Raw genomic sequence first — 26353 nt, 5'->3', positions numbered from 1 at the left:
CATAACTTCTGTACATACATATACATACATACATATACATACGCAGCACATGTGACGGCAAATAAGATTTATTTAACAGGTTTCCTTTTTTTTATATGTGCGTCAACTCGTCACGACTCACGACGATCACTTTTCTACTCGAATATCATTATCGAGTCTTGCGGTTTTCTCCAGTCACTTTATCGAAGAGGAAATCCGTGCGTAACACGATCGTTTGATCCATTAATTCGTATCTTGACTACCACACAACGACAAAAACTGCATTTATTCACACTGTTGCAGTTGTCCCACACGCAATTAATTTCGCTGTGCTGTTGTTACATAACTGACATTCTTAGCGACACGCAAGAATGGCACAAAGTCGACTGACGTAATTGAAACTGATCAGTAAATTGGGACAATAATGTTATAATCTTCAAAAACGACTTTTATTTAATTTTATTTTATGATTAAAAATATTTTTTTTATTTTACTACTCGGTATATTTCTGTTTTTAAAATTCCATTTATTATTTTCAGATATAATATAATACTATGAAATGAAAAAGTAGTACTTAGGTTACGAGATTATCAAAATATGATAGCTATTAATTTAATTATCGGAAACTTATTGTGTGCTGGCCTATTTATGTAGCGGTCTCAGTTACTCCACTTGATCCTATGCTTAAAGCGCACTTGTAACTTGTAACAATCTAGGTTAATACTACAGCTCGCCGACGAAGTGGCCTTCCAAATCATTGTTTTAATGTTATACCAATAATCTAACACATGAACTTGCAAGTTAATGTTAATTATTTATTTCAACAGCAAACTTTTTTTACCATTTTTCCTCGAAAGCTTTACTTTTAATAAAAATTAATCAGATATCCACCTTTAGAACTGTCTTAATACCAGCTTTTTTTAAAAATTTTATCTTTTCTGTACTACTTGTGTAACTTTTGCCTTTTATGTAGTCATCCTTAGGGAGAATCTTTTTTTTCGCGCGATGTCGTTTTAAAGTCGCTTTTTCTTATTTTCTTTTCTGCTGCTCACAGCTGTTTAAATGTAACCTTGAAGAGTTCGGGGTTTTGGCGTGCACTTCATGAAAATATATCGAGCTCACGAATATGACATACGTACGCGCGCATGTATGTACATCAGGGCGCGCGTCTCTACATTGTTAGCCCTATAAATCGCCGCACAAAACATCTGACCCTTCTGTCCACTTGCCACTGACAGACTGTCTCATGTTTCGTACACAAGCGCGCGAACATCACACACACACACATGCATTGCACACGGACAAACAAGTATTTCATATGTATGTACAACCAACGTGTTCGCAACGAGCTCACAGTTGTTGACCTATACTCGCATTCCCTTTTCCGTGATGGAAATGGTAGCCGGAAAATAGGTGGCCGGTACTTTTCGGCAAAAAGCAAAATCTGACAGAGAAAATTCGAGAAATTTCGAAAATTTGGTTTTAGGCTCGAAAATCTAATTTTACGCGAATGAGAAACTGGAAAGCTTTTGAGGGTAAAAGCGCGTACGTTAAATTTACATTTAAATTAAATTCGTTTAAATTGAAATTACAGGTACATTAGTTTACGAGGTCTTTTTTTTTTAATTCTGCAACGTGAGGTTTTAATATTACATTGCACGAACTTCGATGTATCTTCAGTAATGAGTTTTCCTTACGGGGCGGTCGACTTCTCTTGTTAAAGGCGAGGATGCTGTTACTATTTCCAACCCGATGCCGGAACTTACGAAAAGTCATTTCCATCGACAACTTTATGACAGTGGCTCTAGACAGGAGCTCTTGATCACATTTGACATTATATCCTCATTAAAATTGGAACGATCCTGACCAGCTCCAGGCTCGGTAGTTGTTTACAAGTACAGTTGTTTACAGCTTTTAATTTTAAAACAATATTAAAACAAGGATTTCTTTTTAAAAAATATAAACTTTTCTTTTAGCATTTGTGTAATTTATATCACTAATGTTACAATAATTAGAAATCTATAAAGACCTCGTGCCATTTCAGATATCGAGTGTAATTTTAATACTGTTAAAGCGATAATACTGTTAAAGCGATAAAGAAAATAGAGAACGAAACATTTTCGCGGAGGAGAACCGTTTTGCGGATACTGTTGATTTATCGGTTCATTTTTCCTTCGGAGTTCGGCGTATCGGGCATGAAGTGAGACGTGAAAAAACCGGAGTTGCTGCGTCGACATGAACGTAAAGTTCTCCCCGGATTTTGTATTTTGCCGAAAATTAAATTGTATCTGAAATTAAATGAGTTTCATCGGCGGCGTAGATACTCTATCGGAACCCCGATTAGCGACGCGTGATTGATGATTGGGTGAGAGTAAATTATCCCGGCTGGTTGTTTCATCGCCAAACACACGCGGACACTTCAGCAATCACATCACGATCCACTTCGATCGCAGTAAATCGCTAACAACCGCGACGTTATACTCTTGACAAACCGAATATTGTGTCATTAACATTTGATTAATAAGAAGCAAAATATTCCGCGTGATATGGTCGATCGTTGCTATACAGTTGCTACGAACCTTACATAATTAAACGCCTCATTATTTTTTTCGTGTTATTTTTACATTAATCTTCCAATATATTTTCATTGCGATAAAAATATATGGGAATATTTTCATCATTTATCTCGACAATTTTTTAAAATTATTGTAGCAACGTGATTAATCAATATTTAATCGAGATTTAATCGAGATATTTTCTTAGAAATGTTTCTTTAGAAAATATTGATGCATTAGAGGTGATGCAACGAGGTTATGCTGTATCCGCATATATTAAATCAGTATAATTTATCTTAATAAATCTATTTATATATTTATCAAGCAAAGAAAACGGATTAAATCGTCGGAAAAATTTAATAATTTTATTTGTTCTCAGAAAAACTACTTTATAGAATAATAATAATAATAATAATAATAATAATAATAATAATATGTATTTTTTAAAGTACACGTATATTTTTTAAAATATTATTTGAGGAAATTATTTTACGTTTCTTTATGTAAAAATTTTTCGTTTTTTCAGAATAAAGTAAAAGTGACGTTTCTTAAATCGCGCTTGTAGGATCTAGCTTTTTGTTCCTATTTTAAACTACAATTTGCATCTAATGAATCTAATCTACGATTTATTTTCGTCGCGAGAAGGGCGTTGCGCTCCACTGTCCATTACGAAGAACAGTTTACGGGTGCTATAGTTATGTTTCCTCTCGCTGCATGCCTCTCAAATTCACTTGGGATTCGAGCATGTTCCACGGCGCTCTACGTTATAGTGCAACGTGTAATGTGTATCTGTAGTACATTGTGTAAAATGTTCTTGCGTATACCCATGTAATTCGTGCTATATACTCTTACTCGGAGTTAACAAAGTACACAGGATTGCGGAAAGATGATTTAATCTATATGAATAAGTATCCAAAGCATAACTTTTTTATCGTTGCCAAATTTCTAAGAAAGAACATGACCTATTAAAATTTTACTCTCAAATGCTATATTAAATACCAAAAAAGCTCGTATTTTTATGTCCTTTTGTTTAAAGACCATACAAATATTTAAAATAATATGTGAAACAGCGTCGAACTAACGTATATTTCACATAATGTAAATTTCACATATAAGTATGTATATATGTTATATACATATAGTTTTCTTTATGATCCTAATTTTTCATAAAAATTTGGAATAAATGGGCTAAACGGTGTGATGCGTAACGAATCTAGCAAGTGTCGCATAGATCGATAGACAGAGTTAATCCAACGTAATGCCGAGGAGACACCGGACGACGGCTATTGGGTTATCCCTTCTTTGTTTCCGACGAAAGTTCACGGCCGCGCAGCTTGCGGTGCTTCGTTCAATCTGTAACGAGATTACGAGTCGCGGCGAGTGCTCCCGCGGCGTTACGCAATTATGCAGCTGCGAAACGCTCCGTACGGGGATTTAAGGAACTTTTTTTTTACATCGGTTCCCGAGCCTCATCGTTACATATGCGACGACGACGACGACGCCAGTAACGAGACCGTCGAGCAACGACGTGACGAACTTCTGGAAAAGTTCCGGCGGACTGCATCCGCAAAACTTTATCGCCTATACGTTACATAAGCGATTTTCAAACATTTTTCTTTACCCGCGGTATACCTATTTACTACGTGGTATCTCAGGAGAAGTACATAAATATTTGAAGTACGAATGGAATATTTTGTATTTCGAGCTTTAACTTTTAGAGTGTATGCGATCTTCAACCATGTAACTTATATTTTACATTCGGAATGGATTCTTCCGGATATCTTGCGATTTGCATTGGAAACATGCATATTTTAACGATATATATCTTATTCTTAGCTAACACTGTTTGCCGTGAAGAATCGCGACACGCTTCGTGGGAAAAAAAATTAAGAATGAATACTATATAACGTATATGTATCCCGCATATAGGTACACGCTAATGTAAAATTTATATCAAACCAAGTTATTTGTAAAATTAAGTTTGTGTTCAATAGCGCGATTTCGCCGCAGCACGTGTTTTAAATGTCATCACGTTTAACTTTCTAGATGTTTATATTATAAATTAATTCTCAGCACTGCCTCGTACACTCCGTGTACACAGCTGCCTCGACTCCGTTCTTTCGCTCCGGTGATCGCAAGGATATTATCGTTATCGTTGTGTCGTTTGATTTCTATATATACGACGGCAACGAAAACACACAATCCTGCATGGAAATCTGTCTTTCAATCTACGTCGAACGAGATATATCTCCACGTCGTAAACAGTTGCGTAATTTAGATGTTTTACTTCATATGACGTCATTCTGTTTCGCACCTTCCGATACCTATACGTCTATACGGGATCACGCGTCGAGAGGTATCGCCGAGACATCGACGATGTCGCGACGATGGCAACGCCTAGACGATGCAATTGCACGTTTATCGTCCGTGTCGGAATAATGAAATTAGATTGCCCCGGATAGAGTTACGAGTCGCCTGAAGTAGCGATAAACGAATGATCCACTTGCATATCGGCGTGGTGCAGGTGACCGCGTTGCGTTGTTAGCTCGATCGAATAGAAAACAATAACGCGTATTTGCTCTTCGCATATTCGGCCCGATGAGAACGTTATATGTGGAATTTGTATGGATTACGCAGTATCGGATATTCTACACATCTCAAAGAACACTCTACTTTCAATTTTATTTCGTTGAGTTGTAATCGACTGATTTTACTGTGTAATCTACTACGTATTATTTTTAGATTAAAGTTGTATTTAGTACTTTGAAGAGCGAATTTGGAAAAAAGATAAAATTTAGATGAGATTTGTTTAAGTCTGGACCATCCATAATGTGGGATTTTCCTAGTTAGCTTTGGAAAATAAAAAGCGTAAAATTTTCTTTTTATCTTTAACATATAGTATATCTACCTGATAAGACAATTTATAGAGAAAAAAAAATCTCAAAACTACTCTCAAATCTTTTATGACGTGACAATAATAATTCTACTAGCTTTATATTTGTATATATTTTTACAGATATGTTTTATACTATAGTTTTACACAAATAACTCTCAACTTTCGTTTATAACAAAGTTAGGCGATTTGATATTCTGCAATATATTTAGTCATTATTATTTATTTATCCAATACTTCCTAGTGTTCTCAACGCGCCTATACATAAATAAACGCGGAATATTATTTAAGAAGAAACCAACAAGCACTTTTGCCGGGTTTTTATCGTGTCTGCGTATATAAGCCGCGGGATTGCGTTAAAATCTGCCGCAGGACACGAAGATTACATCTTTCCGACCGAATGTGTTAATATTTGAAGAGCGCGTGGGCGGGCGAGAAAGAGCCATTCCGTCTTGCAACAGCAGCCGGGCGAGAGTCGATAATTTGAAGTGACGGGTCTTTAACCCTGCGATAGATTCGAGTGGAAATAATATAGTAAAACTCTTGGGAGGAAAGGAGAGAGAAAGAGAGAGAGAGAGAGAGAGAGAGAGAGAGAGAGAGAGAGAGAGAGAGAGAGAGAAGAGATCCTGCTGCCCGGGCTTTATGGCAATAGGGCGAAACGAAAGGGCGTTTCGTTTGCTTTCAATAAACACCATCGGCCTGTCGGCGTACAGCAGCCGGGCGCACGAAAGTCGGCGCTTCCGATGGATGACGGGGGTGAAATGGAAGTGGCGCTTATACACATATACCGCCATTACACGTTGCAGCATCCGATATAGATGTACATACGGTTACGTGTAGGTATATATGTGCATGCGCGCACTCTCCTTTCGGACTCCGAGGTCGAACCCGAATCAGCTTAATCCTTCGAAATTGGCCGTCATTAGGCGCAATTTGGTTATTTGGTAAAAATCTAGCGATCCTCGTGCAATTTATCCATTTGATCCGATCAGTTGCGCGACGCGTCTGCAGAGGCGGATTTGCGTGGAAATTTTATACATCGCACGGGAAATCAAGGGACTTGGTCGCTCGATCTCCGAGGCAGGGCGTTCGCGGAATAATACACTTTGTAACTACTTGTCAACTTCTTAAGTTTGTAAAATGGGAATGGTAGGCGGCATAATTTTAGTCACTTGGGTGGTCGGAAGCTCTTGCTGGGAGGTCCCTAAAATTATTATCAGACTGCGGAATATCATCATCCGTCTCTCTGTACCTACATCTAGCAGGGAATGCAAATAGCTCATTCTGTGAGAAAGTTACGACCGTCTGCATATGCTCCCGACTACTTCGCTTGATCCCATTTCGAGAGAATTCCATAACTTGTGATATTCGCGATCCTATCTTTCTCTATCGTAAACCACAGTTCGCGGGATGTGTTTTACGAGATTTTTTTGCCGATCAATTTTCAGAATCCAGACCGCCGACTCTTTTCGGTGTCAGCTTCGGAATTTCATCGTTATTTTTGTTAACAAAGACTGAATAAGTACAGGAAAAAATACGAGGCGCATTTTTCGCGTTTTTATCGAATTCATACACACATGTGCACTTCTCTCTCTCTCTCTCTCTCTCTCTCTCTCCCCCCCCCTCTCTCTCTTTTTCTCTCTCTCGTTGTTTGCTTTCGTCGACACGGAGATACACATAAGAGCCGTTTTACCGTGGCATGTCACAAGGGCTGCTTTGTGGCGAGGCCATGAGGGGGGGGAGGTAGAAAGAGGGTGAGGTTGCAAATCGATGAAAATCAAGGGTTAGAGGAAGGCCGCTCGGGAGGAGAGAAAGAGCGGCCGAACTCGGGATGAAAATAGCCGGCCAAACTCCACTCCGACTTTCGTTGCACTCGTACAATACGGTATTGTACGTCGTATAGCACGCGGCCACACCGGCCTTACCACTCGCTCGTATTATTGGCCGCAAGGGAGACACAAAGTACCACGAAGGACTCGCACCCAATTTCTATTTATAGAGAGATATTCATATATTCATAAATTTATATGTATTCACGTATTAAATAATCCTATGTGTAATGAGGAAAGACTTTTTTCCACGTTGTATGATAAATTCCGCAGTGTGATGTAAGAAAAAGTTGAGGCCCGAATGTGGATTCTCAAGGCGAACTTTTTATATCAACGTCATATAAAAATGCTTCTTTATTCGATGAACAAGATAACAATTTTTAACTGTTATTATAAATATTTAGAGATTTATTATTTTCATATTATATATATATATATATATATATATATATATATATATATATATATATATATAATCATAAATTCAAACAAGTTGTAAATTAAAGAGATGAGCTCTAGACTATAGCATTCATTCAGATTTTTATCAATTTTAATTTTAAGTTTTGTTGTGTTTTAACGGTTCTTGACTGTTTTATTTGCGTTCAGGAATTTTTTGTCGTCGAATATCGGAAAGGTTCGTCAGGGTATCAGACTCAGTTGACTAGAATAATTATCATAAAATTGTATAATGGATGCAAATTAGATGAGAGGATATATCAAAATCGCAAGAGAACAAAATTAATATGTAAGAGATAAGACTGCATTTATGTATATGTATATATATAAACCTGCCAAAAATATTTTATATAAAGATATTAATTTCTGTATTAAATTTTGTATGTTTATTTATAAATATAAAATATACACTTGAACATTTGTTAGAATATAATAAAATAAAGAATTTTTGATTAAATAGAATTAAATAAAAGACATATAGAATATTAATTTCATAAATAGTTTGGTACTTTGCAGCACAATTGCGCGAATGCTTCGCAAATTGGAAAAACGTGGAAATTATTTTATAGTAAATAAATCTTTGCAATATAAAGCGTTAAATAAAAAATTGTCAAATTAACAATATATAATTGCCTTTATTTTTGCCATTGCAAATTATATAGTGCGAACATTGAAATTATAATGCAAATTACAGTATAATTTGTATAATTTGTAATCGCACTATATTGCATTTTTTATATAATACACACCCGTGTTATTATACATAAAATGTAATTTTGATATTTATATAAAATCGCAGAGTTTACATATATTATGTATGTAAATTTTATATGTGATATCGTGTTTTGATTATAATGAAAAAAGAAAATAATTCAGTTGTAAAATTGATGTAAATTTAGCACCCACCTTTCACGATGTTCCTCAATATCGATGCATCTTCCGCTACATGTCGGAAGTGGTTCAGGAGTTTTCTTACATCGTTCCTTGTTGATTACATTTTACTTCACTCTTTGCATTCACTCTGCGACACAAAATTCGCAAAAGTTTACACAATGCAAAATTCACGATTTTATTGGGGAATTTATTTTTATAATATTTATGGCAGGATATGACATTTGCGAATTTATTGCAAAATATTCAGAAAATAAGTTTGAAGCATATATATACATCGTAAAATATATATTTGACAGCCCTTTTCATGCAACATAAATTTAATTTGTATTCGTTTCATTACTTATTCGTTGCTTTACAATATTTTTTTGAAGATTGCCTTACTCTGCAGTACCTTTATATAAGAACGTTTTCATAACATTTTCACGAAGATCGCTTCGCTTCGCAACACTTTATGTGATTCTCAATTTCGCAATTCTATTTCGTATGTTGACAGAAATCGCAATGTCGAAATTGGTATGTAAGATTGGAATCTGAAAATCATGACATATCTGGAATATATAAACTGGTTGCAAATACAATTGCAATGTTTTTATTGTTATCACGAAATTTTGATAATAGGAATTACATATCTAAATCTAATTCAATGAAATTCTATTTAATAAATCGCGAATTCATATAAGAAATTGTAAATTGAAACTTGCAACAGTGAATGGGAAATCTATTCGCTAAATGGAATAATATTCCAATACCAAATTGGTGAGAATTCTTATACGTGTCATTTCCGCGAAGAGAATTGAAAAGATTTTTGACATAAGAAATAATTACGTTGTATATACAGTATTATTATATACATTGTATATCAGTATTATTATTATCATAAAATTACATTTATCGATATCAATAGAAATAGATTTGTTATAAAGTCACAATACTGTTAGGTAAGAAATTCTGTTAGATATCTTAGTGCGTTAAATATTGCCGAGTTGCCAAAGTGCCGTGAGTATTGTTCGTGCTCGCACGCGATGAAATATGTAATGTTACGTGTATAACGCCTTGACCTCCGTGTGATTTTGAGCGAACGTGAGCCTGCCACGCATTTTAACAGCGTTGTACCTATTTGAACGAATAGGTCTTTTAATATCTTTTAGTTGCTGAGCGTCCCTTTTCGGTGCAACACGACGGAAAGAAACGAAGTATAATATCGTAACTATTTTGTAGTATTATATCATAAAATCTATTAAGATTATTGTTAAATGTTTTTCTTGTGTGCAAGAAATATGCATATGTTTAAGACTGTAAGAGAATAATGAGTGCATTTTATTATACTAATTTATCATGCTTTACGTTATGTGTGATACCAGGTATATTATTATCCTATATTTCATTATTATCTAATTTTATTGGATATACTGTTATTTTATTATATTATTATCTATATACATACATATAAATCATTTATTACATATGTAGCTTGATATTGATTTAGTAAAAAATATTAAGTATATTATGCATATAAATATGTGTATATTAAATTATTCAATTCTATTAAAATTATACAAAAATGTTTGATTTTGATTTTCACTCGTAAGAAAAATTTTTATGTAACTATTTAAATAATAAATGATTCATGAATCAAAGTTTGATGAATCGAAGTTTTATAAATCAAAGATTATTTAAGGAATATGAATTTTGATATTTAAGCACTACAGATTGGCAAACGTAATTAGAGATTCCTAAAATTGATTATTCATTAAATAACAATTGATTATAAATATTGATCTCAATTTATTATTTACTTGAAATTATATTTTCTCTTACCGCTACTTAGATATACATATGTATAAATGGCATTCGTAGTTAGAGAATTCTTTTTCTTTCATGAATATTTGTTCCTTTCCGGGACACAGTTTCTCTCCATTTTCCAATATTCTACTTCGGTTTTCGTTCAAGAAACTTTCAAGAATTGTCGCAGCTAGTAATATTTCATATTGTCATATCTAATCGGAATGTTTCCATTGACCGTTATTGACAACGAAAGACTCGCGACTAGAGGTAAAATATTAATGGAGAACGAAAAAGCATTCAGTTTCAAAACTGAAGGCCCCTGTCTTCACCGATCGATGACTCTTCATATCCCTAGATCATCATTGATTATCGTCAAGGATCGTTGATCGTATCGACCTATCATGTCGTCGGATGTTACGAGTTACGAGAATATACACGTAGCGGAATAGCGCGCGGCGAGGAAAAATTGAAACGGGGCGGATTATGATGTGGCCTCTTTTCGCGCATATCGCCGATGTCGGGCCCTTTTCCACAACTGAGGAATTTTCTCGTGTAGGACACGTGGCTTATTCGGTCATCGATCAGCTAAGTCGGACACGCTATGCGCACATCGGGATCGATCAATCGGCGCGATCAATGGGCGCGAAGAGCGGTTTGACATCTCATCGACCACGAAAATGTGTTGTACGCGAAACGACTTTGTATCCGTCCATCGCTTCGGCATGACTTCGATAGACCGTCCTTCAGCAGCCCTTTCAGTCAATCCGATCAGGCCGGCAGACGAGGTTCATCGCCGACGTAAACATTGCGTGAAACGAAGTTTCTTTGACGAACGACGGCGGATCCCCTTTCACGCACAGTTGACTATAATCTCGTGGTTTCGAGAGTAACTCGAATCCCGTAAACGTAAACATTAAATTTTTTCATATTTTGTGATTACTATTCGATTGGTGTGTAAAGTTACTGAGGAAATTTTGTTTTATCTGTACTTCGGCATGGCTGATGGACAAGCCATGGATCCTTAATCTGAGTTGGAATTATATTTACAATATGCGCGTAATGCAGCTTTCTTTTTGTAGAATCATATAAGAATTTATTATACTAACAATAAGAAATTAGATTCTACATTAGAGGTACTCTTTTATAAAACTTCTTATCAAATTTAAAAAATCTTAAGAAATTGCAAACCGGAGAAATACAGAAACCAAAGATACATTGAATTTACCAAATTCAGTATCTGAAGCGCATTTTTCTTTGTTATTCATATTGATATTTAAAATCTTGGGCCACATGAAACAGTACAACGAGTTTTCAAAATAATATAAATGTCAACTTTCCCTTTAAATAAATTCATAATGTTGTTACATAGCTTTCTGTATCCTGCCTATCGACTTTTATGTTCGTTTCTTTGGATATTTTTATATTAAAAGTAATAACAGCAATTTTTCTCTCTCTTCGTCGACTCTAAACGCGGAAAGTCTATTTTTTAATTCACGCTGTACGTAGATCTCATCGTTGCAATGAATCGACAACTGCTTCCTTCCTTGTTGGATGGGGGACGTATAAAAGATGGATGCCGGATACCGGAAAGTACATCGGGCAACCAGCACCGCGTAAAAGGTTAATCGCGGAAAATCGGAGTTTCCTGAGCAAATTCCTTGTTTTTCTTCGGCCTGGTGTCGGCGCAAGTGTGCGCAAGCTGTCGCGGTCGAAAGGATAACTCTTCGTCCGGCATCACGCCGTGCGGATGTTATTCTATTGGGAAGAGAATTTGAGATTACGCGGGACAGAGTCGGATAAAATTGTTCCTCGACGTCGCGAATTATATATCTCTACGAGGATTTAGGATTAGCCATGTTAAACAAATCTTTAACAACTCGATCGGATAAACACAGCCTGTCGCCACGCAAACGTGTAGGTACCCCGAAAGATTTGCGTGTGTTGAGGAATGTTTATTGAGGAATGACGTACGTCCTCGATATATTGAGTGGGATGATTAACATCCCGCCAAGTAAATGCTTAATGGCAAAGTTTATACTAAAATCGTTTCATTATAAGAGAGACAGGGAATATTGATTCGATAGTGATTGCGAATTTGTTAAAAAAGGAAAAATTTTAAAAACTTCAAAAAGAAAAACTTGATCAATTGCTATTGGAAATCATCGCATTGCCCCATTTATCTAAAAGTATTAGTTATATAAATAACGAATGTAAAAAGTAAATATAATAATAAAGGCTCACAAGATTAGAAATCAATCGAAGAAAAATGGAGCATTGAGCCGTAACAGTATGTACACATTATAATTCGTTACTTCTTTACTTAAGTATAGAATATATGAAGTAAACACCAACACCTTGTTACGGCTCAATGCTCCATTTTTCTTCGATTAAAAAGTAAATGTTTGCCGTTGCCCGTGACAATATATGTTGCAAAGTTATATCTCTGCTTTTCATTTTTTGTCTAGACTTTCCATCTCCTCTGAAAATGTATTCTGAAACTTTCAAAGTTTGTACGAATTACATTTTTATATCTCTTCTCCTAATTTATTATCGTAATTATCTTTTATCTTATAAACTGCGTATTATGTAAGAAATTAGAAGAAAGGGAGAAATTTTCTGTCGCGCGCGTTCGTGAACTTTATCGGATCTTCTTTACTTTTTTTTTTATGCGAAGTTCAAGATTAGTCCAGAATCCGAATTCATCCAATTTATAGCGACTCAGGAACAGAAAGTCGAATAACAGTACTTTAAACGGGACGACGTACTTATTTCTCAAGATAGATCGTCTCTCGTGTCTCTTTTATTCTCGGCGGTTCCGACAGCGCGGCGGTAACGATAAACGATGAAACATTCGCCGCGTCTGATACACGTCGCAATGAAGAAGTGGAGGCGCGCTTTTATGCTTATGCACAAACTATAAGTGCAACGACGACCGTCCCGTCGTTTCACTTGCGTTTCATTCGCGAGCGGCGGCTGCTGTGTAATTCCGCGCAAAATTTATCCGCGCGCCGCCGTTTTATTCATGAGAAACGCTCCTGTCTCCTCCCAGGCGTTTGGCTCGCAATGTGCTTATCGAAGAAAAATGGCTGGAATGCTCGTTTGTTATAATATTGCGCGTCGTAACAAAATGCATTGTATACTGCCGTTGCATCTTCAGGGGCCGCTATCCCTCTCTCTCTCTCTCTCTCTCTCTCTCTCTCTCTCCCTCTCTCTTTTTTCCTCCCTCTCCTTATCAGCACGTATTCGCTCGTATTTAGGATTACTGGATATCACGACACGGATTCCCGTAATCCCGGCCATACCTCAGAAATTCGTGAGAATCCTGTCGTATCGCTCCCGCCACCCCTCGCTCGTTCGGCTTATGTATATGCCGCCGGGTGGTTGCTGCCGGATTTCCTTCTGTGCTGCATAACGGGGGCGGAATGATGCGACGTACCTCGGGGTGCACTCGAGGCTTCTGCCTCCCATATTCGAGAAGGTTTCCAGCCCTTCTGGCCGGGTTTCCGCCTCTTTATATTAATATACATCAGGCATATCGTACGTGGCGTGACGGGCCCACGAACGCGCATCGCGATATCTATTTTCGAAGCGAAGAAGTCAATTCCCACCCACGTGTGGATATAATTTGACAGTCGCATTTGAATATATATCAATATGAATAATATCGGATTTTCGAAGCGATTCGATAACAATCCTCTGACGTGGATAAATGCTTATTTTTTCGGAACACTTTAACTGATTAAAGTCCATTGATGATCAAACATGTAATTATTAACGCGTTTAATTACAAAACGGTAGAGGTATTCTCTTTATTTATATACAGGATCTGATAATTACCGTACCATCTTTGGGTAGGTAGAGCGAGTTAAAATAAACAGAAAAGTTCTTTAGCGTTTTATGAGTTTCTCAATAATTAACGAGAAATTAATTATTAAAAACCTCGCAGAACAGTAAAGGATTTTTCTATTCAGTTTAATCCTTTTTATCTACCCAGGGCGAGTGTTATTAAACATCCTATTATTATACATCCTGTATATTAGTAAAAAGAGGATATACATATACTAAAACGTGATCTGTTATAACGAGTGAGATATATAAAGACCAGAATTATGTGAATCTTTCACATATTGAATTTAATTTCATCTTACATCATATAAACAACCAACCCTTGACCCCTTGAATTTTGCTAAATTTTTAATATGTTACAATACACTCCATATTCACTAATGCAAGGTACAATAACTTTGTTTAATGCGCAATGGTTTATGTAAAATATTAACGTTTAAAATGTTTTTTTCGATATCAGTGATGAATAAATCATGCTTATGCAAAGAAGTTGCATTCCTAAAATGCGCTTAGTGTAAATTAGTAATGTGTTTTAAATGTTTCTATGATGGCTACCATCATGAAACATGTACTCATTGTGACCTTATCAATAATATTGATAATTAATGAACCAATTGAAAGTTCCAATATCGAAGATTAATAGGCATGCAATGTATTTCTGTTAATTGCGACGTACTTCTTTGTAATGCCATTATAATTCTATTTTTCTTATTTATAAGTAATATATAATTATAGTACATAGATAAACTTATTTTACAGAATTTTAAAACAATTACGCGCACGAAAAGTTTTATAAACATTAGAATTTCATACACTGTTTTGCGCATTGGACAGAATTACTGTAACTTATATTATAATGGAGTGTACTGTAACATATTACAAATTTAGCAAAATTTAAAGGGTCAAGGGTTGGTTCCCTTATTTTATATTAATGTAAACGTTATGAAGTACACACAATATATATGCGGTCTACAACACTGAAAATTAAGAAATTATTATTGCAAGATTAAGAAATTTATTTTATGATTTTTATTTTAGTAATTCTGATTTCAACATAAAAAGAAATTCATAAAAGATGATTGAAATTGATAATTGAATTTTATCAAAATATATTTTGATAAAATTCAGGAAATTGTAATTCTATTTTGATAAAATTACATCTTCGATCAAAGAAGACTTTCATATTTTCCTATGCCAGCGAAGCGTGATTCGATCAAACAGTTTTCTATTTTGAAATCCTTTCGAAACTCACGATTCAAATTGAGTGACATTTTAGTAGTTGCGCCGTGAAATTTCGCTGTAAAATTTTTTAAATAAATTTTCGTTTTTACCTTTCGATTCAGTACTGACTGATCTCGTTTGCTTTGATTTATCCAAATTGTTCGCCGTGTCGTGACGACTAATTTCTCAACTAAGAAGCGACAGACACGGTGATCTTGATCGATATAAACACCCGCGTGTTGGCGGAAGGCCAGCGAACTGCCTGTTGAGTCCCCCTCCGTCAGAAATTTCACTCGACCATTCATTGTTTTCGTGACTTCGAAGACAGCGCGCGAGTTGGCTGAATCGCGATATTTATATCGTCCAACGAAGGCCAACGCTTATTTCCCGCTTCACCTCGCTGCTAGTGAGACTCTTACCGGCGCGCCCGCGCCGGTCCGCGGTATCGGTGTTCCGAGTTTACGTTGTATTATTTTCTACAATACGACTACGTCGCGCACCGCACAATGCGAACGATAAATACGCGATAAGGCGTGTAAGTCGGTGAAATATATATTTGTTACATTGTGTTTTAATGTAATTAAATCGCGTGCATAAATCAAGTGCAACCGCAATGTATGTATATGCGATGCATATTTACATCTAACATAAATCTAATGTAAATGTACATTTTATTACATAGACAAGCACTAGTTAATAGTTAAATTAATTTTCGCGTATATTTTTATGTACATGGAAAATGCTATTTTCTGTGATACATATTTTTCAGGGTATGTGATACTTTTAATATATGCAACTGGGTCACTTTGTGTCTGCATCACTCTATGTAACGCTAAATATAACTTTAGCGTTACTGATAATCACTCTTTTTCCCCTCTTTCCCTCTCTTTCTCTCTCTCCCTGTCTCTCTTTTTCTCTCTCCCTCTTTCTTTCTATAAAACTATAACATTAAATATAACATAAATAAATAATGTTAATTGTCGCGTGCCCCCCATATGGTATATGCGGAACAGATCGGAAGAAATGCGCTTGCATTCCAAATTCCAAGATTGAAATGTTAAAGCCGTTATCGTGCGTATCGTCGGGCAATCAGTTTCTTATTACCATCTCCATTAACCGCCACACCTCGCTATCTCTCTTTATCAAGATCCGTAGTATCAGCGAAAAGCGGGACTCGGCATAAAGTTCCAGTAATTGAAATACCACTTCGCTGACTTTCTTATTTTATCTTGTTCTCGTTTTTAGTTTTTAAAGATTATTTTCAGATGTCAAAGGTGCAAGTATACTAGCCCGCAATTAGTAACGCGGCTTCAGAAACGAAATTAAAATAGATTTGTAGATTTTGCTTATTTTCTATTATTTTTGACAGTGCTTGACTTCTTTCAGTGGGCCAACAATAAGAGTGAATATTTTTAGTATATTATTATAGAGCGAGAATGAGAAAGAGAGAGATAATTTTAATTATGATAAAAGAGATGTTTAATTTGCTCATATGTTGTCAAATTTAATGAATTAAAATAAATATAATGATTCTTACAATATCAAAAGTAAATATTGTTATAAATATTTAAAATTTTTTTTACTATAACATAACTTGTGCTTTTTGGTAAAAATTATTAACCCACTGTCTGTATGTTTTTTTTTTTGCACTCTCGCGTGTATACGTCGGTCTGTCACGTTTGACGCTATTTTTTCCTATCATAAAGTATTTTTAAAAAATCTGAAAAAATTTACAAAACATCTGTCTACATTGTATAAGTTGACGATTTTATGGTCATTTTGATAAATCTCATTTATTTAACATTTTCAAGTAGGCTTACAAATTTACAGTTACGAGCAGATATCATTTTGGCTTGGACGATGTGTACCCACGTATATAGACGGAGGGTTAAAATCCTAAAGAAGAAGTAGAGGAAATTTTCTGATCTCCCAAATTTCTTTTCCCTAGTAGGTTTTTTTATGCAATATATTTATTTTTTTCAATCGAATGTGTTGGGTTTTTGAGGCTTGTATCTTATATAGGTATTTAAATCATCAAAAGAATTGATTCGGTAAGATTGGTTCATTTACTTTGTATTAGTGCAATGTAAGCGCAGCTTTTTCATTTCACAACCGTGAAATCGGACCATCTCTATTTTCTCCCTTTGTCCTCTATTCTGTCGTGTATCTAACGGCGAGAAATGGGTACTGGATAATTGTGCTCAGAGTGTCTGGCGAGCGGCCAAACTGTTCGCCTGTGGTACTGTCTACTACACTGAAAAAAAAAATACTTAGCTCCAAGAAAATATTTTTCACATAGTACCAATGGCTTATTTACTTAATATAATCACATATTTATTTAGAATTAGATATTTTTACTTAATTTAAGTAAATTATTATTTTTACTTAATTTATGTATATTATTTTTACTTAATTTAAGTAAAGATATCTAATTCTAAATAAATATGTAATTATATTAAGTAAATAAGCCATTGGTACTATGTGAAAAAATATTTTCTTGGATCTAAGTATTTTTTTTCAGTGTAGACGTTTGACCTACCGTATATATTTCGGACGAGAATTAGAGCGACGACGTTTAGAACATGTGCTACTGGACCGTTATTTATAATGTACGTCATTTTCATAACAATAAAAAATAGTAGTTATTATGAACACGAGAGAGATTTTAATTCCTACAGAAATTGTACATAACTTTATTGTCACTAATGTTTGTGATATCAATTTTTCTAAATAAAGGAATCTAGAAAATAATATAATATTTATATAATTTCGGAAATATGTGATCTAAAAAATAGAATACTAAAAATGGAAATAGACCATTAATTGAGGAAAATAAAGTTTTGTCATTTTTTTATCCTATTATACTATTAGATTTGTTTCTCTATAAAAGAAAGTATAATTTTAAATCGTTTTATATATTTTTATAGTATAATTTACTACATATACAAAGAAAGTTTAATAATATATTGAAGAAGGTTAATAGATTCTTAATGACAACTTATTTACAAGAGATCAATATCTTCCAAATGACTCTTTTTGTGGCGTTGGAGCACATTACGAATGTAAGAAGCTAAGCTGCCTAAGCAAGAGATCTCGGCCAAGTGCTATTAATTTTGGCGTATACTTAGCGTGGATTAATAGATATGTCCAAGAAAAAGAGTTCCTTGTAGCCTTAGACAGATGTTTACGAGGTCGTTTAACCGTTAGTGGTCCAATGCCAACGTGAGATTTATTTACTCTTGCTGTAAGTATCATGTCCGGCGTCACTTTGCAGAGAGTGCTCTCGTTGACAATTTGTTGTCAGTAAACCGTCAGTCGACGGTAAATGATTCTTTTTATACAGGACCCTCGTCGCGCTACGCACGTGTCATTAACGATGTAATTAATAAATGTCAGCGAATAATTGCGTTCGCGACGTGGAACGTGGGCAGCGAAATAAACCGTGCGTGCAATGAATTTTAGGAGTTCTGCATTCATCGCGGCTATTGTTGCGTCGCAAGTGCACCCAATCGCGATTTACGACGGATTTCGGTCCACACATTTTGCCACACGATAACTTTATCGAATCATTTCCCTAAACGGCTCATCCCATCCATCCATCTGTCGAAATGGCAGATTGGAAATTTGCGAAATCTGTTTATTTTCGGGATTTCGGAAAATAGCTTTACGTAAAAGAACTGTTTAAAATTAGCTTCTTCACTGAGAAAAAAATATCTAGATCTAAAAAATATTTATTTAGATTGTTGCCAAGAGCTTATTTATTTAATATAATACACATATTTATTTAGAATTAAATATTTTTATTTAAATTAAGTAAAAATATCTAATTCTAAATAAATACGTGTATTATATTAAGTAAATAAGCTCTTGGCAACAATCTAAATAACTATTTTTTTTATCTAAATATTTTTTTCTCGGTGTTTAAATACTTATACATGAAAACATCAATCGTGTAATTTTTCGCGATTTAGCTTCAAATGCTATAGAAAGAGAAAAATATATCTTACATGTTTAAGTCCCGTGATCACGAGTAAATGTATAAAAATAATTTTTCTGACAACGACAGTAGGAGTTAACTTAAAAGTGAACTTGTCTAGAAATAGAAGTGGAAAAAATAGAGAAGTTAAAACTCAGTTAACTTTATTGGAACGGTCATGCGGCGTGAAAATCAAAACCGAAGATAATATACCGATTTCAATTCTACTGAAATGACAGTTGGGGACCGAAGATGCTTCGTGTACGTGAAACGTTATTGTGTGACCTAGAGTGAATTTTTTCCGGTTGATTCGACCGATTCGCTGTCCATTTCCCGTGATTTCTCGATTGATTTCCTCCTGGCGATTCGACTACTCTTCATTCATTTCCCGCGAGTCATAGCTTTTTCCCTGGACGGAGAAAACCTGCCACGTCTGAATTATCAGCAATTTTCAATTGAAACCGTTAATTGTGTTTACATCTCGATATATAATAGACGTGCAGAAAATGATTCCTGCATGTTATTTGTGATAACAAAAGTGCAATTGGCGTAAAGTTCAAAGTTTTCTGCTTATCAATACGTTAATAAATAGAATTTTTAATTGTATTTCTCGACTTTAATATTTTGCGCTGGCGATTGAATATAAATGTTTAGAGAATTGGAAAAAAAAAAATTTGGCATACAGTTGTTGTCAATATTTAAAACTGACTGGGATTATTTAATTTAACTTCTCTGATTTTCCATTATCCAGAGAAATTCGAGCAAGGATCACAACTTTTTATATTCAACTTCATCTCTTTTCATTTCTTTTTTCGATATAAATGTGATTTTGTGTGCGTGCGAATGTGTGGCACGAAATCACTCCGTATCATGCCATATTTGCGTTTTGATATAAGCTTTATAGCAATGTAGGCTAATCACAGATTTGTCGCGTTTGTCTGCCATCTTCGTTTCCCTCCATTGTACATTAGTACTTTCTTTTGATCGTGAGCAATCTCGGCAAGAGAGCTCCGCAAATCCATGACTATCTTGTATGACTTCCTTCTTTCGTCCCTACAAGTTCCGCTCTTAACCCTTAACGTCGCGACGTCTTTTTATTGCGTACCTGTGTGCACGACGTGCGTCATCGATGCCGTCCGTTGTTAGGTCTCTTTTATTTTTGGTATACGCGCGCGCGCGCAATTCCCCGGCACGATTTGCCATCAACGATATGAAGCGACCTGATGCTTCGAAAGGTGGAAAAGGAGTAAGAAAGTTTATGCACTTCATTTCACATCTCCGCGCATAAGTATTTTATATTGAATAAACAGAAAATATAGAGACGCAATAAATAACATAAATATAATGTATGTGTGTATTCTCGAAATATAAAAATATCTTTGTTTTCATATCAAGATTTATATTTGGGCAAAAATTGTTAAATTTAGTATCTATAAATTTGAACACGTAATCAATTGCACTTGCAATAACAGAATACAAATAATTCATGATTATTCTGATAATAAGAATTATCTTCAGAACCTTCGATGATGACATTCTTTTATCGTTATTGCGTAAAATATAAATTTTCGAAGCGCGTATAAATAATTTTAAAGAAATGTAAAAATGGTCGCCAAGTGTACGTGCTCGTTGAATGCGAAAAAAATTACTGGGTAGAACATGAGTTCAGTTTCGAGACGATATCCGCGTTTAATAAATCATATGTACTTTCCTTGAAAGGAATCGATGCAGAAAACGCGAAGAGACCTCGCATGCGATTGCAAATTCATGAAACATGATTTCTTTTACTTCTTCTTTCGAATCGACTATATATTTATACGATTCGATTCGAGCCGAGATACGATTTAATTGAGAGGTCATCGATGACCGGCCGTCGGCCGTCGAAATGCTTCCCAATGATCGGCGTGAGTGCTCGGCGGAACCTTGAAATATTGATTTGCTCGTTGAAGCTGATTTAATCGGCAGTTCAGCATAGAGTCCTCAGCCCGCTAGAGTTTATAAACAACGATCGCCGTTGCGAAATGCACTTTTATCCACCGCTGGAAACGGACACTTTACTTCTTTCTTCTCGTGGATGTATCGTGTGCCATATTTTCAGCCTTATTGTATAATAAGTATAGTCGAATACCGCGGTGTAACGTTACATCACACTTAGGATTAAACGCGTATAAGAGTTGAATGAGGCAGGAGTCGTAAACATGTCGCTCGTGTTTAATGTATACATTAGATAAGGATAACAAGTTAGACAATGCGTATATTGTAACGCGACGGGGGATTTATGATCGAGATTAATGAGACAAGATGTGGATGTACGCCGCGTAAAATATATATCTTCGTAATCACCATGAAAACACAATCGGCGTTTCTTTTACGCTTCACACGCTATGACAAAAAAAAAGAAGAATCTCCATAAAAATTTAATCAATTTAATTCCGTAAAAGAAATTGCGTGTACTACGGGCGACAACGAAGGGATTATGGATATTCCGCGAGGCAATAAATGAGCGCGATATGAAAAGCGCCTGCTTGAGAAAGGCTCGCTTTATTGACGTCATTCAGCAGCGTCCTGGCCGATTTGATTTATCACATTTGCCGCGCGTCCAGTCGTTGCTCGATCAAACATTTTCGATTCGCAGTTCGTCCGCGTAATTAAAAGCTTCTAGTTGGACGTTGGGAACGGGCGATATTCTCCTGGCCGTTAATTGCATCCGTGTGTGCACGGGACGCTTGCATGCAGGCGCGGAATTGAGCAAATAACGAATGCGCGCGGTGATTCACAATTTACAGAACGTGCGAGTGCGGATCGGTGTGGATTTAATATAAATTTCTCGTCAAACAAAATATATCCACGGCTGTTTCAATTTTGTATACGCACTTCGCGGATGACTTGCGGGTTAACTAACTCTGATTAGCAATGTAATTTTGTTACATCGCTAGGTCGAATTATAACGTTCGTGTAATAATGACGACAAGAGAAAACATCAACGAACTTTGACATGACATATGTAGAGACTCTATTTTATCTTTTATTTATTAAAACATTTAATTGGATAATTCTGTAGGGGAGAGAGTGGGCATAAAAGAGCCAGCATTTTTCAAAGTATGGAAAAATATTTAATCTGGTGTTAATGAAATAAAACCGCTTTCTAACTTATGTACTTATTTATCTATAAGATCGATTTAACAAAAAAAAATATTTAGTCATTAAGAGATTTTAATCACCTTTTTTAAAATATATAGAGAAGATTCGGCTCTTTCAACACAACATATGACTTTGAAAAAGCCATTACTTGTTTTTACTAAATTATAAGCTAATAACACAAATAAAATCAAAATATGTTATCCTTTAACAAAAATTATCTTCTTACGATTAGAAAACTAATAAATATCTGAAAGATAGAAAATATAACATTTCTTATCAAAAACACTTACTACAAAAAGAAATGAAAATTCCCCCTAACGTGAGTTATGAGCCCAGCCAGTTCACAACCTGCACTGATACCAGTCTTCATTACTTACAGAATAATCTTTTGAACAGACACAGCAGTTATTGCCGTTTCTCTCAACACCGGCTCTTTTCATAACGTTATGTGTCAAAAATCTAATCACGAAATATTTGATAAACCAAAACAAACGAAAAAGTTGTAACTACGTTCTTAGTTAGATTGGTGCACATATAGTTTTTCGATTAAAAAAATACTTTTTCTAAAAACTAATCGCAAATAAATGCAAAAAACATGGAAATTTGATTCAAAAATTTACTTTTTGTCGTAATAATCTTTCACCTTTCACTACGGCAACGCGATGTCGACGTTGACTGTCAAATTTCTATGGATGTCGTAGTTTTAGTGTTGCTATCAAATAAAAATAGTTTACAATTTTTTGTTAGATTTAGTTAGTTAAAATATGAGATGGCGCTTTCAAAACATGACTTTTTGATACCCATTCTCCCCTATATAACGTCCACAGAAATAAACTGCTTTTTAATTCATCAGGGAATGTATGTATATCTGAAAATATTTTGTAGATTCTTTCGGATTTGTATACTTTGTATATAAATTGCGTTTGATATTGAAACGACTACATTGCAAATCCAATTGTGTTATTTTTATATGCATAAACGTCTAAAAATAACACATTTGACTGAAAGCTTTTTTACATGTTGCTTTCATGTGTTAAATATCGTCATTCAACGCGTTTATTCGTATTAAATTAAAAGTTAATACGTTTAATCGTGTTAAATGACGTGATTTAAAACGACAAGAAATGTGTACAAAGAGCTTCAGCTAAAATAACACACTTGGATTTGCAGTGTATTAATTAGTTGATGATGAGATTTTAATAACATTATTAATCGAGTCTTAATACGTAATATTCGACGTCGCTAGATACAGCCGCGATGTACTTAATCCGTCTACACATAGAACTTCCCAAGCGAGAAATTGAACTCGGAGAGACCAGGTGACTAGCGCGTCTACTTGACACTGTAAATATTTACGCGCATTGTATAAGCGTGTGCCATAGGATCGTGCGTCGCTGTTGCAGAAAGTATGTACGGTATAACAGATTGTACTGAAGTTGATATTGCGCGATCCGCGGTAAACCGTACGTTACTTATCTCGCGCGCACATGATGTTTATGTCAAAAAACCACGCGATTACAATAAAATACTGTTGCAACAAATACTAGGTAATAAAATGAAATTTTCGCAACGACCGACGACTTACTTAAATTCAACTAAACGATAATATTTGTATGCGATTGTATAGTCACACCGAAATTTATTGTAATAAGTCGGTTGTGAAAGAGAAAATAGAAAATGAGAACTTCAGAAAGAGAACACCAAAAGTAAAACTTTGGAAAATCTAATAAAAAATTTTTTCGCGTTTATTTTGCGCAAATTAATATTTGCATAAGTATTAGGTATTATTTTGCACCATAAAAAATCTTATAAAGAAATCCTATATAGATTTTTGTACAGTATTACTAGCCTTGGCATAAAAGATATCGAAGTCTTTTCAAACATAAAAATGATTTCAGAGGATGTAGTGCCTACAAACCTTTTTCTTACTCTTGCCAATTATTTTTAATTATTATTTAATCCCCAAATAACTTGTTCTACTGTGTCCCGATAGGTTAAAATTGCAATCAGTAATTATGTATATCGAAGACGCGCGAGATCGACGAAGAAAATGGAATTTCGAACGAACGTCGAAGTGATCAGGGAGGAATTAGGGGGACGTAAAGTGCCATTAAAATCGTTTCCCGCATGATGGGGTAACTGTTTTTGAGATTCGCAGGAAGTTTGAGTCCCTGTGATTGGTGATTCTCAAGAAAGAACTGTCTTACTTTAGCACCGCCGAGAAACCATGAAACTTGAAATAGCCTACCTCAAAAGACGGAGAAAGAGTCTTTGGAACGATAAAATCGCCATTTCAAGAATCCTTTCGCCGAAGTTTCGCCACGAGAGTTAATCGCTGGCTGTCATCATCCATAGGGGCTTCGTCCTGCGCCACGTAGATTAGGGAATCCGTCGTATAGGACGGAGAGAATTGTCATTCGTAGACTTTCGCGAACCTTTCCGCGCCACTTATCTCTGCTTTATTGTCCAATCCAAACACTTCGACGCAGTGAATGCGCTATTAAATTTTAGAAGAGCTTAACTCTTATAATAATAAACGTATTTACGTGAAAGAATGCTTGGCGCTGATTAACGAGCCCGATGATAGCGACAGAAATGGATTACTTACATAACCACACGATGTGACTATTAATATATCCCAAAAGCTCGGTCGATTAAAATATTAAATTAATCGAAGGGTTCAACTGAAAAATAAAAAGGCTGGAAAGAGACGTATAAAAACTGCAAAGTATATATTAATTACACAACGCTACTTTTTTCTCTTCGGATTTATTCAGGTTTATACATCAAAAGATAATTTTTTATCAGATATATATAAATTTTGTTCTTTAATGCTATAAAGTTTTAATTCCCTTTCGCTCTTTCTTTCTCTCTTATAATTCTCTTTTATCTCAAAATTTATTAAATTTACATTTTAAAAGAGTAAAATTTGTACAAATAACAATTATAATGTAAATAAATGAAAATGCCCTTTATATGGCCGGGCTGGATATTTGTGCCTAATAATATCTACTATTACAATAATATAATTACATTGATAATCAATTTAATAATACCGATGCTAATAAACATCTGTAGAATCATTACAAAAGAATAATTATAATATTCCTTTCACTCTGTTACTCTCTAGTGATATATTTAAATTGTCTCTATAATCCACGCGGAAATGATGTCCGTGTCTACGTTATTGTACTTTCCGAAAAATGGGAGTTTCAGAATTGTCGCAGAATGCAAATATAATCTGTGACTAACTGGTACGTACTACTCATAATCTCATTGCACGAGCGACGCTATAAGTATCGCGTTACGCATTAGCAACCGCGCTTAATTCGAGGTACTTGGGTGACGTTGAAATTATTTTGGCAAAACCGACGATCACGCGAACACCTCCTCGGGATATAAATCGCTCATGCAATTACCGTTCCACCGAGAATTTGCGGAACGAAAATTACATTGTGCTTTATGACTGTGCCAAAATTCGTCTCATAATCATGAGTGTAGTATCCGTTTCACTTCAGTTTTTATTAGTACAGATTTAAGAGGCCACCACAAGTGTTTCTCTAATGGATTCTCTTATTATACGATAATTGACAATGTTACTCCTAAGATAACTTTTAAAAATTGTCGACGAATATCCTAGTTTATTCAATTTATCAGAGATATCTACAAAATTTTCGGACATATTTTTGGCTTACAGAAATATAGATTGTTTGTATGTTGCGCTCATGACACGCGATTGATTTTTTCATTTACACATCCGCTGACGAGTTTATCCCGT

General features: G+C 35.1%; 1 protein-coding gene across 3 annotated transcripts in view; it reads left to right on the top strand.

Annotated features, from left to right (window-relative positions):
• The window catches only part of Pkc53e (Protein C kinase 53E), a 64687-nt gene that overhangs the window by 6945 nt on the left and 31389 nt on the right, over window positions 1-26353 (top strand). The gene's annotated exons all lie outside the window — the stretch shown is intronic.

Source organism: Temnothorax longispinosus, chromosome 3, assembly GCF_030848805.1.
Source record: "Temnothorax longispinosus isolate EJ_2023e chromosome 3, Tlon_JGU_v1, whole genome shotgun sequence".
Classification (NCBI taxonomy): Eukaryota; Metazoa; Arthropoda; class Insecta; order Hymenoptera; family Formicidae; genus Temnothorax; species Temnothorax longispinosus.
Note: the sequence above shows the minus strand (reverse complement) of the source record. Positions and strands in the feature narration are given on the sequence as shown.